Genomic DNA, 19,872 nt, shown 5'->3' on the forward strand with positions numbered 1-19,872 from the left:
TTTTCTATATATATATATATATATATATATATATATATATATAAGTTTAATTTGATAAATTTAATTTGTCGATCAAGTTAATTTTATAAATTTAAATTATATTCCTCCTAATTATATAAAATCAAATATAATATATAAATCTCGCCTTAAATTGATCATCGATATTTCTTTCATTGATGATGTATTTCATACATAATTACTCAATGTATTTCATACTTAGATGAAGTATCCTTTACATGTCATCATAATTAGAAAGTGATCACTACACTTGACATACGCTCAAGATCGAAAGTATATAATAATACTATGTCGTATTTCATATTCGAAGTTCACGATTAGACGACGGACTAATATGATTTGTATATTACTCTAGAAATATAAGTTTAATTATATTATATCCTAATTCATAACAATGTAGTTTCATACTCTAACTATAAATTATAGATATTTTTTTATTCATTCCATGGAGTCTAACTTGTTATTTATAAAAGTATACAAAATTGTTAAACTTTTTGAACAATTAATTGTAAGTTTCAAATGAAATTTTAATATTATTCTAAATAGCAAAAATTATGATTAATAGAAATACTGTGAACAAACCAATCTCTGTATGCCGCTTTTATTAAAAGTAATTAGATATAATAAAAAAATATCGACCTCATGAGACCGGTATCACATTAAACTGTAAGTGAAATAACAAGTAATCATGTTAATTATATATATATAGAGAGAGAGAGAGAGAGAGAGAGAGAGAGAGAGAGAGAGAAGTTTAATTTTATAATTTTAATTTATCCATCTAGTTAATTTTATAAATCTAAATTATACACCTCCTAATTATATAAATTTAATTTTATTGATCAACGAAAGTTTATCAATATCAATTGTAATATATAAATCTCTTTAAATTGATCATCTATATTTATTTAATTGATAATGTATTTCACATATAATTAATTAACGTCTTTCATACTCAGATGAAGTATCATTAACATGTCATCATAATTAGGAAGTGATCACTACAGTTGACATACATTCAAGATCGAAGGTATATAATAATACCATCTTGCATTTCATACTCGAATAGATTATATGTTAGCTCTTCACCTCTACATCATAACATGAGATATTAAGTTCACGATTAGACGACGGACTAATAGATTTTTGTACATTACTCTAGAAATATAAGTATAATTATATCCTAATTCATATCAACGTATTTCATACTCTAAATATGGATTATATATATTTTTTAAATTTTTTCATGAAGTCTAACTTTTTATTGATAAAGTATACAAAATTATTACACTTTTTGAACAATTAGTTGTAAGTTTCAAATGAAATTTTAGTATTATGCTAAATAACAAAAATTATGATTATTAGAAATATTTTAAACAAACCAACCTCCAAATGTCGCTTTTATTAAAATGAATTAGATAACAAAAAAATACCGATCTCATGAGGTCGGTGCACATTAAATTTTAAGAAAAGTAAAAGAAATCATATTAAATAAATAATATTGACATCGAGAGGTCGGTATATTATATTAGTTTATTTTTTAACTTATATAAAACCATAATCCAGAGTACGATTTATTTAAAGTTAATTGCACGATATAAATATTTAAATTAAAACTAATTAAATTGGATGATATTTAATTTTATCGATTTTTGGAAGTCGGTATTATAATATTTTTTATTTTTTAATTTACGCAAAACCGTCCTCATGAGGTTGGTATTTAACTGAAATAACATCCTCGACCTCATGAGGTCGATATTTAGAAAAAGAAAAGATACCGACTTTCATGAGGTCGGTATTTTGATGAAATAAAAATACCGACTTCAAGATGTCAGTATTTGGATGAAATAAAAATACCGACCTCATGATCTCGATATTTGGATATGGATGAAATAAAAATATCGACCGCATTAGGTCGGTATTTAAATGAAAGATAAATATCGATCTCATGAAGTCGGTATTTAGATGAAGTAAAAATACTGACCACATGAGGTCGATATTTGGATGAAAAAAAATACCGACTTCATGAGGTCAGTATTTGGATGAAGAAAAAATACCAACTTCATGAGGTCGGTATTTGAACAAAATAAAAGTACTGAATTCATGAAGTCAGTATTTGGATGAAATAAAAATACTGACTTCATGATGTCAGTATTTGGATGAAATAAAAATACCGACCTCATATACCGGTATTTTGGATATGGATGAAATAAAAATACCGATCTTATTAGGTCGGTATTTAGATGAAAGATACCGATCTCATGAGGTCGGCATTTAGATGAAGTAAAAATACAGACCTTATTAGGTCGATATTTGGATGAAGAAAAAATACCGACTTCATGTGGTCGGTATTTGGATGAAATAAAAATACTGACTTCATGATGTCAGTATTTAGATGAAATACCAACTTCATGATATCAGTATTTGGATGAAATAAAAATACCGACCTCATGATGTCAGTATTTGAATATTGATGAAATAAAAATACCAAAATAAAAATATGTTTATTCATTTATTTTATTTAATATCGACGTCAAGAAGTCGATTTTTATTGTAATTAATTTTTTCCGCGAAAAATTCCTACCGTTTGAGGTCGGAATTTTTTTCCCTCCTTATTTTGCCTAAAAACCATCTAGTTTTATTATTTTTAACAATACTGACCTCTGGAGGTCGGAAATTACCGACATCATTTGAGATCGGTAATTTTTAGATCGGTATTCACTGTTTTTTGTTTTTTTAGTAGTGTCACAATCTTTTTTTTTATCGATATGTTATTTTAACCACCTATATATCCAACTTCTTTGTAAGTCTGTTTCATTGATTTAATGTGTCCACCAATATCCATCCATTGAATGCACGGTATTGCATCAGAAAATACAAAAGTTCCACCCAGGAACAACTCTTTCTTTATAGACTCCTTGAAATTCATCTCTAACTCGATGCATCCGGTAGATCGCTTCCCAACAAGCATTCTGATGATTATATTGAACGTTATGTTCTCAAACCAACTACGTAAGTTCACTTCACTATTATTATTACCACTACTATTTGAGTACAAGTCTTTTATAGAGCAATTCACTTCAAATGTACTCCATTGTAGCCTAAGTACTTGCTTAATGCCATGCTTGGTCGACTAGCAAATATTTTGTCATTGCCAGCTGTTAAGCAATCTTTAACCATTTCCCAACTGCTGACAACATGAGCTGGATGGAATCCGAGCTGCAGTTTAAAAATGGGTCCATATTTATCAGTCATGAGTCCAAGGATTCGACAAACGGGAAGCTGGCCGTTATAGAAGGTGGAGGTGACCTATAAAGGGTAACACACCTGAAGCTTTTGGTGCAGCAGTTTCTCTGTTTCTAGTTTAGTATTTGCGAGCAACAAAAAGGGCTAACAACCAAGCAGTTGATAGTGCAATAAGTTGAGAAACACAATACATGTTGATATATTTTTCGAGTGAAATTTTCGAAGCTATTGAGGTTAAGGTTACTACTAGAGGAGAGCAGATAGTATTAGTACGGATTTATGGATCCCTCCATTTCCTTCAGTGGGCTGTTGAAATTGCGAAACCTGTCCCAATAACAAATAAATGGGGCAGATTTATGGATTTGTTCACTATTGTTTACGCTTTCCTCTTCACAGTTAAATAAAAATATTAATTGCACTTAAGTGAAAAATACTCTCTTCGAACCAATTTACACAGCACTTTACATTTTTTCGACATTTAAATCACTTAAGTTCGAACTGAGAATTTACGCATCGAATCTTTAAATTTTTTGAATTAAAATTAGTATATTTATAAACTATGTAAAAATAGTTATAAGTCATAATAATTGATAATTTAAAATATTTAAAAGATACATAAAAATTTATGATAAAAATAAATTTATTTGAATGTCAAAGTTCAAAAAGTGTCACAGAAATTGAGACGGAAAGAGTAATATATATTCAACAACCACAGGTACAGAAAAATGTCAGATCTCAATCAATAGTTTGTTCTGGATTAGAAAACCTTTAAGATATTAAACCAAATCCAGATTATACTTTAGTAACCTCCTAACTAGATTTGTAGTAAATCAATAGTAGTTTTTTAGCTCTGCTAGTAAGGAGTTTCGGTGGTGCTGAAATTGACAGTGACATGCTTAATTTTTTCTATACCATCAACTAGTGTTTTAAATGGTGGAGCGTGAACAGAGACGTTTTATTTAGTATAGGGCGAAGCATAAATCTCGAGAAATAGAGCGTAAACCCTATGTATCTTTAAATATTTAGTTTATATTATAATATAATAATATAATATAATAATATAATAACACAAAATAAAAAAAAAAATATCAATAGTTTGAAACAATTACAAGTATGATTAAATAGACTACTAGAAAATAAAAGTTCCAACATTATTATACAAGTATAAATAATCTAATGCCGTAATTATCAAATAATAAAATAATCATTATTTCTCAAAAATAAAATTTACATATTATACGATTTACCCCATTAAAAGAAAAATAATTAATAGTCTTACTAGTATTATAAGAAAAAAATCACTTTATTATGAATAAAAATTACGAAATTACTTTCAAATAGCTAAGTAAAATATAATAATTTTGAGACATAACAATCATGAACACCAATGATAAGTGAAAATATAGAATTTGGCCACGTATTTATAAAAGAAATGTTACATAACATATAATTACTTTCACATTGTTACTTAATAGAAAAGATGTGATACTAAAACTTGTTATTTGAGTTGTTCTCAATCCTCTTATCTCTACATGTTGATAAAAAATTATTATGTATCATTCAATTATTCAAGAATTATGAGAATCAATAATGTTAACTAAAGGTTTTAACACATAATTTGTGCAAGATGTGTCAGACAAGCCTAAAATGTTGGGCGTGCTAAGCGCGTAGAGTTCAGCGCTTAAAGCGTAAGTCTTACAGTACTAAGCCCAAAACTTGAGTCTTGGGGCATTTTGCGAGAGTCCCACCTTAGGACGGGCCTTGAAGCGAGTTCCAACAGAGTTTTTCAAAACCTTGACTTCAACAACTAATAATTTCACCAATTAATTTTTAAAAAATCATCTTATCACCTGCTCAATCCTCTAGGAAGCCATTACTTTTGGTTTGGTTACTATCCTTACACAAGTTTGTTTCTGATTAAGGATAAAGCTTATGTTCTTTTAATTGTTATTCGAATGAATTTTAAAAATTCAAACAGGGTAAAGAACCATAAATTTTTTAATTTCCAAAAACCTCAAACTAAAATTTCATTTTCTTAAGGTTGTTATACACTGCATGTAGGTTAGCAAAAATATAAACAAAAAATAGATGAAACAAACATAAATACCAATTTGAGTCCACAGAAATCACTGTGTTTTCTTAAGAAATTTAATCCCCTCAAATACCTAATGTTATAGATTAATTCCTCCCAAAATAAAACGGGTTAACTATTAGAGAAACAGTTGTACCTCCAATTTACACACAGACGAAGTTGATCAATAATTTGGTTTATGTAAGAAAATGTATGTAGAAAGGAAACATTTTCTATGCTGAAAAAGGAGAAAGAAAACATCTCTATATATAGCCACTTGAAGCAAGAAATGCATCTGTTCGACAATGGTGTGAACACTTTTGTTTACACATGTCATTTTCGAATGTTGTGTCTTTTGAGAAAAATAACGTCTTTTTAGAAAGAACATGTCTCTTTAGAATGATGTTATCGTTACAGGCGAATCTCACACACATATGCACACACACAAGCACACGCACACACATGCGCACGCGTGCACACACTCACTTACACTCGACGACTTACTCTTATAGGCATTTAATGTCATGATCAATGAAACCGTCTTAATCATGATTTATAATCTATAACATATCTAATCGATAGGTATATATAAAGTAGAAATTTTCTATAGAACTGACAACATATTTAAATTTGATTTAACATAGTACATCTCTCATGAAAAAATTATTTACAATACAAATATCATAGCAAACAATCTTGAGGATAAGAAAAGAAAATAATATGTAATAGCAACTTACGAACTAAACAACAAGTAATAGTTATCATGTAAGATATGTAACACTTTAATCTTATAAACAAATAAACTATAGGAGAGGCCCATATATACTTATATCAGCTTAATTCACCAGATAGTTAGTACCTATGTGAATTATCCAATTCCTTCTATTATTACTTAGAAGAGTCATACCCTAACTATGAACTGCATTTCATATATATATATATATATATATATATATATATATATCTAACTCATGCAATATTTTTCAATGCAGAAAAAGTAACCACTTACTTCCTCGTGACAAATAAGTGACACTATATCCCCTTCTACTCTTAGTATTTTAGTTATGTATAATCCCTTTGATATTTTCACTCTAACATTAAGTCGCGTGAAAAAAGAAGAAAGAATATAATAATAATAAGGTGAATCCTTACATACATATCTTGATAAAAAAAATTGAAAATACTTTTTCATCTGACACTAAGCAGAGTGTGACTTAAAAGAAATTTCCTATCATTTAACTAGATCGCATGATCTAGGTGATGAAAGAATTGTAACCTTCTCTAAATACATGGTATCCTCTTGATCATTAGTGTGGTACACAATATGTAACATTCCGAAAAATTACATGTCTAGTGAAGAGCCAAATAGGTTTTTAAGAATGCATATTGGAGATACATAGGCATTTCAATGCCCAATATTGAGAAATATTGGACATAGTATAGAAAATTGGCTAAGGGGTATTAGTCAATTTCTATATAATACCCAAATAAGCAAAATGTTGGGCATATTAGAAAATATTGGCTTAAAGGGTGTTAGCCAATTTTTCTAAGTATTAATGAGCTTGTTTAAGAAATATACCTGCAATGAACACCCTAGCTACATTTTTTGACTTTATATTACACACAATATGTACTAGGCATCGAAGTGTCAAGCCTTGTACCATAGCACATGACCATTTAAAATGATCATGTAAATTAAGCTGTGCCCAAGGACATGGTGAGGGTCCTAGTGATAATAAGTAAATATTCCAAATAGGACATGATAAATAGTTAGTTAGGAAAGTACAACCAACCCATGTGCAAGAACATGGCCAAAGCATGTGGGAATCGGCCAAGAGGAGACCACCCTAACCGAATTTGGTTAGGGTAGTTAGGGAGGCGGGGCAGACGTGCACATGGGTTCACCCATGTGGGGCCTAGCTCTCTAACTAATTATAGACTCTAACCTGCTGCCCTAACTAACTAACTAACCTAGGAAAAACCGAAATAAACTAAGTAGTGCACCCGACAACCTAAGACTTAAATTGGGTGACACCAACCTACTAACTAGTTAAAGAGACAACCTAGTACCTAACCTAGGATTGTCCAAAAGGTTGGTTATGGTCCTAGCAACTTAGGGATACTTTAGTAGTTACCCTTGTATAGCTCAAGAAACATCCTAGTATTTAACCTAGGATGGTCCAAAAGGGTTAGTTATGGTTCCAATGACTTAGGGGTACTTTAGTGATTATCCTAGGTCCCTTTAATTAGTTAAATTATCCATTTATTAATTAATTTAAAGGGGTCAAAACGAGATTCTTAGGAAAAATTTTAGATTTGACTAAGTGTTGTGTTTTCCTAGTTCTAGTCAATCTAGGAGGGGCTTTTTAGTAATTAATTAATTAATTTATTTAATAACCTTATTAAGCCTTAGTTGAATGATTCAAGATCAGATCCTAAACCTAAAACTCACGATCAAACACTCAGAGAACACAGCGCTAAAACGAACGAACGAAAGAGGCAGAAAGTTCATAGACGTTCTAAGGATTTCAAGGTTTCTCCAAGTTTTCGTTCAATGTGGTCTTCATAGATTATGTTATACTTAAGGTATGAGTTTCTCTCATAGACTTCTTTCTCCAAGAGAACATTCTTTCCAACGATTCAAAGATCTTGAAAACTAGGGTTGTTCTCGTATTCTCGTCAAACTCTCTTGTCCCTAGTATCCTTTTAGATTCCATGTTGAATAGGTTAGAGATCATGTTGGTTCTTGAATTATGAATTTCGATTAACCTATGAAGTTTTGAACGTATAAAGTTAAGTGCTTAAAACGTGAATCATGAATCGACGATGTGTTAGTTACACCCGTAATTGTTTAAGTGTTGATGTGTTTGTCCGAATGTTGTATTTCTGTTATTATGACGTTATGAAGGTGTTAAATTCATCAAATATTAATATGATGTTGTCCAATATGTCATAAAAACGTTATCCTAATGTCATGAACAGAGATTGGTTAAAAGAATGATACTATGTTAAGATGTGTCCGAAAATGTTAAGTAAGAAATGATTACGGTTTGTTGTGCATACCTACTGTTAATGTGACTTGTTGATGATGTTGTGTTCGTTAAATGAATAATGTATACCAAATTGATTATGATTTAATGAAACTTTGACTCATGCTAATAAAGAAGGTTATGAAGTCTATAGCCAATTGCTTATGCCAATATTTATCTTATGCCACTCTCATATAGCCAAAAAATTGAAATGATAACCCAAGTAATTCAATGAATGTAAATGGATATAAATTTATGTTTTAAATGACTAAAAAGATTGGCTAATGAAAAAAATACATATCCAACAAAGCATGAAAGAATGTAAAATCGGCCTATGCCAACAAAGATGGTTGTGTAATCTTTACCCAAATGTTTATGCCAATACAAATCATATGTCAATCTTGTGTAGTTAGAGTATCAAATGATATTATAAGCATTTCTAAAGTAAATTCGATGAATCCATAACCAAGGGCATGCCATTTATTGGGACAACTCCAACATTCTCTAAAAGAATGAACTATGAACATATGTAACTCATTGAAAGAAGTGCTCATCGTCCATAAATAATGAATTGAAGCTACTACACTAAAGTAAGGAAGTAACATGAGTTATAACTAATTAAAGAGGTCTAAATTATTTAAGTGACCATAATAGAGTGTTAAAGGAAGTGAGACAAGTCTTACTTACACCTAAGCTACTATGTTAAAAGAATACTCACGAATGAAGGTGTTAGAATGTGTGAGACTAGTCTCATTAACACCTAAGGATGATATGTAAGGACAATTCGCCTTTCATCAATGTAAAGTAAGGATGATATATAAGGACAATTCACATTTCATAAATGTAAAGTAAGGATGACAAGTCACCAAAAGAGTAAATAAATCTCAATCTAGAATCAAACTTCCATAATGCTTGAGTCAACTCTAACAGATAAAGAAGATAATGAAAGTGAGCACAACACTGATAGACTAGTTGTGAGCATGTGCTTGCATGTGTAAGTCTCATGAGACGAGGCTACCACCGAGGTGGATAAGTAGTCTCATTAAGTCCCTAGTCTTCGAACTATGTCTAGCCCAGGAACTAGCCAGTGGTTTCCACCAAATTGAGCTAGGTATGTTCGATTTCAATTTGACCGGTGATTCCACCTCTTTTCGGTGTGGGGAAGACACCAGCTCACATTATCTATGTCGGTTGATGCTCATGACATGTTCTTGGTTCACTATAGCCATGAGCCACTCCTTTCGGTGTGGAGTGAACACTTGAGATGGATTCGCCTTAGTCGGGAATCACCCCTTTTCGGTGTAGGAAAGACACCGGATTTCATGAGTAGCTCACATGATCTAGACTCATTTTAACCAGTGAATCACCTCTTTTCAGTGTGGGGAAGACACTGGATTTCATGTTAAGCTCGCGTGATCTTATTCCTAATGATGTCACTATGAAAGTGAGAACGAATGATGATGATTCAACGTATGTTCAAAGTGTGCAATGAAGAAGAGCTTAATAATGTCAATTGCCAATATCACACTCATAAAGTTTCAGCAAATAATGGGCCAAGCCAAATAAGATTGGCCTATAGTGACTTCTTATATGGTGCCAATAAAGGGAAGTAGAAACATAATGTTAACTAAATACCTCGTAACTTCCCTAAGATGAAAGTAATGAAATAGATGGAATAGCCCTTAGAGAATGGCTTATGAAATGTTAATGAATACATAGTGTAAAGAATGACTCAGTATAAAGTAGGGAATTCAGTCCTTAGTACTTGGATTGCTTACATCGATTCATTGTGGGTATGAGACTACAATGAATCATTGCACTTGTAAGTTAAACATAGACTATAAGAATTATTGAATTACACAACAACAAGAAGAAAAAGATTGAAAATAAAACTAAGTATAGAGAGATGAGCTCTCGGGTTAGGAAGAGCAATTTTTCAAATCTTCGCAAGAGTGGTTCTAAAATTATGTTGATGATACTAATGTCTTGTAATCATATAAAAAATGAGTTGTGTGCTTTGAATGCATTAAAATACATCATATTCATACCACAATTCACAACTAACGAATTAGGAAAGTCTAATGACTAGACTTTCTAGAAATGACATGTTGATTAGGAAGAACTTTCATTAATCATGCATAGCTTTATGTGTATGTGTGCATACACCCATACTTAGTACAAGTGGTGTACTAACCATATAAAATTTACTACTTTTATAGGTGCAGGTCAAACGACAGATTGAAGACTCTTGCAGCGGTTTGGACATCAGCGTTCTCCAAACCATTTGGTAGGTTCTCTTGATTTTGAGGATTCTACAGTTTTAGTGTAGCCTTAGTTTTAAACATAGCTAGTGGATGTTGTCCCTAACGTTTCTTTCTTATTTTTATTTCGAAGCTTTGTAATAAGGCAGTGTTTGGCAAACTATTTACGATATATTCATCTTCTATTTCAAATTGATTCTTCTGATAGATGGTTGTTTCATTTACGTTGAGCTTAGTATATGATGCAATTAAGTATTAACTATATGAAGAGTATTTAAACTTCATACTTATAAAATTGTTTAAGTTTTTCGCTAAAATTAACCATATGAATGTGATGAATGCAAGAAGAGGCTTGTCCGCGACCTTTGAGAGGTCAACGATGCCGGTGGCAATCCAGATTCCAGAATTTGGGTCGTAACAAACTTGGTATTAGACCCTGAGGTTAAATTACCTAGGAACTAAAGATCAAAACAACCACATTACGTATTTTCTAACTTATGGTTGTGAAGCGCGTCACAATCATGACTTAGAGACTATAGAATGTTAGAAAATTTACCTTCTTCTACTCTTTATCGTGCTGTCCTGAGCTTTGACATTTTGTGTCACTCTAGGATCTAATTTCCTTATTGTGTGTGCGTGAACACAAGAAGAAACGCAGGCAAGAGAGTTGGAGAAGCAGCTGTTGGGGGAAACCAAGCTCCTCCTCAAGCCCCAACTGCTAGAGTGTGCGGTAAGTGTGACCGTTTTCATGGAGGTGAGTGCAGGGTAGGTTCTAATGCATGCTATAGTGTTAATGAAGAGTAGAAATCTTAGTTGGTTGCATACCAGCTCAAAGGATGTGGCTCAGGTATGGAACAAGATATAGGTTAGGATGGCCGAGTGGTCTAAGGCTCCAGACTGAAGTTCTAGTCTTTGCAAGAGGAGACAACATTAGATCTGAAAGAGTATAGAGAGATTGCCCAATAACTATTCTTGATAGAGTCACCTATGCCGACCTAATAGAAATAATCATGCTTGAATTTGATATAATTTTGGGTATGGATTGGCTCCATAAGTGTTATTCTACAATAGACTGTCGAAACAGGGTAGTGAGGTTTCAATTTCCAAATGAGTTAGAGTTGACATGGGAAGGGCATGGTTCAAATCCAACAAGCCAAATAGTTTCTAAACTTAAAGCCAACAAGATGTTATCTAAGGGGTTAGGAACTGATGAGAACCTTTCTTACGAAGAGGTTTCCGTTGAAATTTTAGATCGCCAAGTTAAACGGTTGAGGAACAAGGAGTTTTTCACCGTAAAGGTGTTATGGAGGAACCACCTTGTTGAGGGAGGTCAAGGCCGATACGAGATCACGTTACCCTCAATTGTTCAGTTCTTTAGGGTAGATATACTCTTCCTTAGTCCGATTTCGTTAATGAAACTCTAAATCTTAGTGCATTAGGCGGTTTTGGTGTTCTAAGTCGATAAATGTTTGTCTTACACCTACACTATTTGAGTTAAAATGAGTTCATGCTTGCATTCATGTTGCTGTTTTTGTATAGCGTAGACATGATTTTTGTGTTGCATGAGTTGTGATGTGCATTAAGTTAAGTTTGATTGAGAAGGAAGTTCCTCAATCTCAAATATGAAGCTTCAGATAAGCTTGAGTAATAAGTATCATCCAGAGTAAGTGTGAATAAGAATTTTACAAAGAGTAAAGTTTCAAGCATGTTAAAGTGTTTTCGAAAATCACCCTCTTTATATTAAAAATGATGTGTAGTGTCATTCGGGGACAAATGTTCCTAAGGGGGGATAATGTAACATTCCAGAAAATTATATGTCTAGTAAAGAGCCCAATAGGTCTTTATGAATGGATATATAGGCATTCCAATGCCCAATATTTAGAAATATTGGGCAAAGTATAGAAAATTGGCTATGGGGTATAAGCCAATTTCTATATAATACCCAAATAAGCAAAATATTGGGCGCATTAGAAAATATTGAATTAAAGGGTGTGAACCAATTTTTCTAAGTATTAATGAGCTTGTTTAAGAAATGTACCTGCAATGAAGACTCTAAGCTAAATTTTTTGACTTTACCATAGCACATGACCATTTAAAATGATCATGTAAAATAAGTAGTGCCGAAGGACATGGTGAGGCTCCTTGGGACAATAAGTAAGTATTCCAACTAGGACATCAAGAATAGTTAGTTAGTAAAGTAAAACCAACCCATGTGCAAGCACATGGACAAAGCATGTGGGAATCGACCAAGAGAGGACCACCCTAACCGAATTTGGTTAGGGTAGTTGGGGGGGGGGAGGCGTGCACATGGGTTCACCCATGTGGGTCCTAGCTCTCTAACTAATTATAGACTCTAACCTGCTACCCTAACTAACTAAATAATCTAGGAAAAATTGAAATAAACTAATTAGTACACCCGACAACCTAAGAGTTAAATTGGGTGACACCAACCTAGTAACTAGTTAAAGAGACAACCTAGTACCTAACCTAGGATTGTCCAAAAGGTTGGTTATGGTCCTAATAACTTAGGGATACTTTAGTAATTATCCTAGGTTACTTAATTAATTTATTTAGCAGCTTAATTAATTAATTTAAATGGACAAAACCGAAATCACAAAGCAATTTCCAGATTTCGGTTAAGGCAAGCAAAAGACAACCTAGTACCTTACCTAGGATGGTCCAAAGGGTTAGTTATAGTTATAAAGACTTAAGTGTACTTTATTAATTACCCTATGTCACTTAATTAACTAAATTACACATTTAATTAATTAAATTAAAGGGGTCAAACCGAATTCATACACTAACCTAGTATAGCTCAAGAAACATCTTAGTATTTAACCTAGGATGGTCCAAAAGAGTTAGTTATGGTTCCAATGACTTAGGGGTACTTCATTAATTACCCTAGGTCCCTTTAATTAGTTAAATTATCCATTTATTAATTAATTTAATGGGGTCAAAACGAAATTCTTAGGAAAAATTTCAGATTTGACTAAGTGTTGTGTTTTCCTAGTTCTAGTCAATCTAGAAGGGGATTTCTAGTAATTAATTAATTAATTAATTTAATTAACTTATTAAGACATAGTTGAATGATTCAATATCAGTTCCTAAACCTAAAACTCACGATCAAACACTCAGAGAACACAACGCTAAAACGAACGAAAGAAAGAGGCAGAAAGTTCATAGACGTTCTAGGCGATTTCAAGGTTTCTCCAAGTTTTCGTTCAAGGTGGTCTTCGTAGATTAATTTCTAGTTAAGGTATGGGTTTCTCTCCTGGACTTATTTTTCTAAGAGAACTTTCTTTCCAACGATTCAAAGATCTTGAAAACTAGGGTTGTTCCCGTGTTCTCGTCGAACTCCCTTGTCCCTAGTATACTTTTCCATTATATGTTGAATAGGTTAGAGATCATGTTGTTGGTATGTGGTGCTGGATGATCTTATGCATAATGTTCTTGAATTATGAATGTCGATTAACCTATGAAGTTGTGATTGTATAAAGTTAAGTGCTTAAAACTTGAATCATGAATCGACGATGTGTTAGTTACACCCGTAATTGTTTAAGTGTTGATGTGTTTGTCGTAATGTTGTATTGCTGTTACTATGACGTTATGAAGGCGTTAAATTCATCAAATATTAATATGATTCTTTCCATATGTCTTAAAAACGTTACCCTAAAGTCATGAACCAAGATTGGTTAAGAGAATGATACTATGTTAAGATGTGTCTGAAAATGTTAAGTATGAAGATTATTATGGTGTTTTGTGCATACCAACTATTGATGTGACTTGTTGATAATATTGGGTTCGTTAAATGAATAATGTATCCCAAATTGAGTATGATTGAATGAAACTTTGGCTCATGCTAATAAAGAAGGTTATGAAGTCTATAGCCAATTGCTTATGCCAATATTTATCTTATTCCAATCTTATATAGACAAAAGATTGAAATTATAACCCAAGTAATTAAATGAATGTAAATGTCTATAAATTTATTTTTAAATGACTAAAAAGATTGGCTAATGAATAAAATACATATCCAACCAAGCATGAAAGAATGTAAAATTGGCCTATGCCAACAAAGATGGTTGTGTAATCTTTACCCAAATGTTTATGTCAATACTAATCATATGCGAATCTTGTGTAGTTAGAGTATCAAATGATATTATAAGCACTTCTAAATTAATTCAATGAATCCATAACCAAGGGCATGCCATTCATTGGGAAAACTCTCAACATGCTCTAAAAGAATGAACTATGAACATATGTAACTCATTGAAAGAAGTGCTCATCATCCATAAACGATGAAATGAAGCAACTACACTAAAGTAAGTAAGTAAGATGAGTTAAAACATAATTAAGGGGGTCTAAATTAAGTAATTGACCAGAATGGGGTGTTGAAGGAAGTGAGACAAGTCTTACTTCCTTCAAAGCTACTATGTTAAAAGAATACTCACGAATGAAGGTGTTAGACTGTGTGAGACTAGTCTCATTAACAGCTAAGGATGATATGTAAGGACAATTCGCATTTCATCAATGTGAAGTAAGGATGATATGTAAGGACAATTCACATTTCATAAATGTAAAGTAAGGATGACAAGTCATCAAAAGAGTAAGTAAATCTCAATCTATAAGAAAGCTTACATAATGCTTGAGTCAACTCTAACAGATAAAGAAGATAATGAAAGTGAGCACAACACCAATAGACTAGTTGTGAGCATGTGCTTGCATGTGTAAGTCTCATTAGACGAGGCTACCACCGAGGTGTATAAGTAGTCTCATTAAGTCCCTAGTCTTCGAACTATGTCTAGCCAACATAGGAACTAGACAGTGGTTTCTACTAAAGTGAGCTAGGTATGTTCGGTTTCAGTTTGGCCGGTGATTCCACCTCTTTTCGGCGTGGGGACCACACCAGCTCACATTATCTATGTCGGTTAATGCTCATGACATGTTCTTGATTCACTATAGCCGTGAGCTACTCCTTTCGGTGTGGAGTGAACACTTGAGATGGATTTGCCTTAGCCGGGAATCAACCCTTTTCGGTGTAGGGAAGACACTGGATTTCATGAGTAGCTCACATGATCTAGATTCCTTTTAACCAGTGAATCACCTCTTTTCAGTGTGGGGAAGACACTGGATTTCATGTTAAGCTCGTATGATCTTATTCCTAATGATGTGACTATGAAAGTGAGAACGAATGATGATGATGCAACGTATGTTCAAAGTGAGCAATGAAGAAGAGATTAAGAATGTCAATTGCCAATATCACACTCATGAAGTTGCAGCAAATAATGGGCAAAGCCAAATAAGATTGTCCTATAATGACTTCTTATATGGTTCCAATTAAGGGAAGTAGAAACATAATGTTAACTAAGTACCTCATAACTTTCCTAAGATGAAAGTAATGAAATAGATGGCATAGCCAATAGAGAATGGCTTATGAAATGTTAATGAATACATAGTGTAAAGAATGACTCATTATAATGTTGGGAAATCATTCCTTAGTCCTTGGATTACTTACATCGATTCATTGTGGGTATGGGACTACAATGAATCATTACACTTGTAAGTAAAACATAGACTAAAAGAATTATTGAACTACACAACAATAAGAAGAAAATATTTAAAATAAAACTAAGTATAGAGAGGTGAGCTCTCGGGTTAGGAAGAGCAATTTTTCAAATCATCGCCCGAGTGGTTCTAAAATTATGTTGATGATACGAATGTCTTGTTGTCATATAGAAAATGAGTTGTGTGCTTTGAATTCATTAAAAGGCATTATATTCATACCAAAATTTATAACTAACGAATTAGGGAAGTCTAATGACTAGACTTTTAAGAAATGGTATGTTGATTAGGAAGAGCTTTCATTGATCATGCATAGCTTTATGTGTATGTGTGAATACATGTGTACTTATTACAAGTGGTGTACTAAACCTATACAATTTACTATTTTTATAGGTGCAGGTCAGAGGACAGATTGAAGACTCTTGCAGTGGTTTGGACATCAGCGTTCTCCAAACCATTTGGTAGGTCCTCTTGATTTTTAGGATGCTACAATTTTAGTCTAGCCTTAGTTTTAGATATAGCTAGTGGATGTAGTCCCTAGAGTTTCATTCGTATTTTCATTTCGAAGCTTTGTAATAAGGCCGTGTTTGGAAAACTATTTATGATATAGTCATCTTCTATTTCGAATTGATTCTTATGATAAATGGTTGTTTCGTTTACGTTGAGCTTAGTATATGATGCAATTAAGTATTAACTATATGAAGTCTATGTAAACTTCATAATTATAAAAAGTTGTAAATTTTCCGCTAAAATTAACCATATGAATGTGATGAATGCAAGAAGAGGCTTGTCTGCGACCTCTGAGAGGTCAATGACGCCGGTGACGGTCCAGATTCTAGAATCCGGGTCGTGACACAATACACCCATAAGCAAGACTATACCAGACACAACTTGTGGACTCCTTAGAACACGACCTACTCTAATACCAAGTTTTCGCACCCTAAAATTAGGGTAGGTGTAACAGGCACCCTATGCCTCACTTGATCGAGTGAACAAACTTAAACATCAAGAAAGTGAAACAATGAGGGCCGACTAGGCTGCCATAATTACCGCTGAACCAAGATGACTAAACTAGCATAGAAACAACCCATCAAATACATAATGAAATTGGCCGACAACACCAACTTAGCTGATGAGGAACTACCAAGCCGATAAGGATGCAGTTGAAACAATATACAATAAGCTGAAAAAACTACAAATAGAAGCTAAGAAGACCCTATAATGTATGTCCACAAGTCTTTATGAACAATACAATTCATTTGATCGGGAGAAGTCCCCAACTATACAAAGAACAATATACAAAACTCAAGTGTGTAAAACCTATATACAACTAATAGCTTCAGTATACCATTCTTTAGCTGAGACAACACCACTAATGCAAAGCCGATCATGACATTTGTCTAAACCTGCAGCACGAAATTCAGCGTCCCCAGACAACGGGACCTCACTAAGAATAAAAATGTACTGGTATGCAAGGAAAAAATTGAAACCATAAACTGTTGTGATGAAAGGGTAATAAAGATACAACTCCAAACTAAAACTCTAATAGCCATTATGGCTGACACCTGACATCATATCAAATATGCATGATATGCTCGAGTAATCATATGTTGTGAATACATATATATAGATGCAAATGCATGACATACCCAAACAAATGCTAGCAATGGTGGTGCCTTCCGGTAGCGAACCAACATCATATAATTCGCCAACTTGTGGCTATCCTTGTCTCATGTGTATAAATATAGGCAATATGCCCCATGCCTTCAGAATATAGCTCGAGAGTAGAATGCATAGCATTTCATGTCATGAATTCATAATGTATATATTTTGATGTTGTCATGTTGCCAATATTGGCCCATTGGTATTCTTATTCTCATAAACCCGTAACCACTTTCGTATAACATGCAATGACTCACAAAACATCATAGTTTTTTAGAAGGAACATGAATACTTAACTTTACTTTAGAAGGTAACTTAAACATGAGAATATTCATAAATAGCTTATGGTCCTTAAAGAGTCTCATAGTAGCCTCACTTAAATTTCATGCGACTATTTAGGCCTAGAGACTCATAACAGACTCGTAGCTCTTTATAGTCCTTCAAATAGAAACTTAACCATTTAGAAACTCAAAAGGAACTGACATGCCTGACTCACTTTACTTTAGAAAACTCAAATTTGGTAAAGGAATGAGCCTGCATAGAAACAAGACTATTTCACAAGTATATAACCAAAAGAATAAAATATAAGGATTAGTATGAGAATAATTTTAGCAAACATTTTTGTAAGAACTTCTCACAAGAAAAAATGGTTTCACAGCCCCTTAGATACAACATAATAAATCTTCATCAATTCAGTCTCATTCTTAGGACAATAGCTCACTACTAGATTCAAGGAATAAGAAACTGCACGAAAATGACTTTAACTGTCAAGTATACATCAAATAGTACTAGCACAGTAATGATATGATAAAGTCAAGAAATAAGATTTGCTGACATCCCAATGCCCTTCACAGAGGGTCTCTTAGCAATAGAATGGTAAAGGAATGACTCATTCGATGATTTATAAATTTTAGGATTCGTGTGATATGAAAAAAAAAGTTTTGCCTTAACATGCCATGATTACCGCATGCCAAAAGCCACCACTAACTCCATCTAGCAAATTTCTTTGGGCAATACTTATGATTTGGTATAATTTGGAACTCACGCGATACAAAAATCATGAAAATGGTGGAGAAATTAGGAAGCTTAACCCGGAAAATAACACACTTTGATTTGTGGATGATATGTGTATCTTTATGGACGAACTCCAATTACCAACAAAAGAATTATCAAGTTGGTTGACCAATTGAGTTACCAACCAAATGACAACTTATATTATTCCGTTGCTACAAGGTTCTGGTAAATATTACTAACCGACTTTAATTTATTGGAAACTTACCAACCAAAAATCAGTTTATAAGCACCCAAAGATGTTACAAAATTTTGAAACACGATCCTAAAATTTTCATTGGTAAATTCACCAACTAATTTTTGGTTAGTATATCATTAGTAGCTTTACTGACGAATTGAAAATGAGTTAGCAAAATTTTTCTTTATTATTCGATTCCGTTGTGGTAAAAAATAACAAATGTTGTTGGTATTGTGTTGGTAATAGTACTAATGGATAATTTTAGCAAGTATGATAGTAAATTTGTCAAGATACATTGGTAATTGATTGGATATTCTAGTAACAAAAATATGTTTGTAATGTACGAATAAATTTTAAATACTTTTTTTTATTTCCCATCGTGTATCAGGTACCCACATTGGAGCCCAACTAATTTCGAATTCTCACGGGGAAATCCCATATAGGAGGGTAAGCGCTCCCTATCAAAGGCAACTCCGTACCCAAGGAGAATCGAACCTGAGACCTCTTGGTTAAGCAAGAAGAAGTACTTACCACTCCACCAATGGCTACTCAAGTGTCACAACCGGAGTCTAGACCCTAGCTGAAACCAGCGTCGTTGACCTCTCAGAGGTCACAGACAAGCCTACATACGTCATCGTTACATCATCTAGATAAATTTTAGCGGAAAATTTGAACTTTTTGCTTAGTTGAAGTATACTTAGACTTCATAATATGAAAAATCGTATTCGAATAAGATCATCTACATAATTTCATTATTGTTCACAACAACCATCTAAT

General features: G+C 32.9%; 1 pseudogene; it reads right to left on the reverse strand.

The window, feature by feature from the left end:
• Window positions 1-19,872, reverse strand: part of LOC107030036 — a 60,408-nt pseudogene that overhangs the window by 17,383 nt on the left and 23,153 nt on the right.

The sequence above is a fragment of the Solanum pennellii genome, chromosome 9 (genome assembly GCF_001406875.1).
Source record: "Solanum pennellii chromosome 9, SPENNV200".
Lineage (NCBI taxonomy): Eukaryota > Viridiplantae > Streptophyta > Magnoliopsida > Solanales > Solanaceae > Solanum > Solanum pennellii.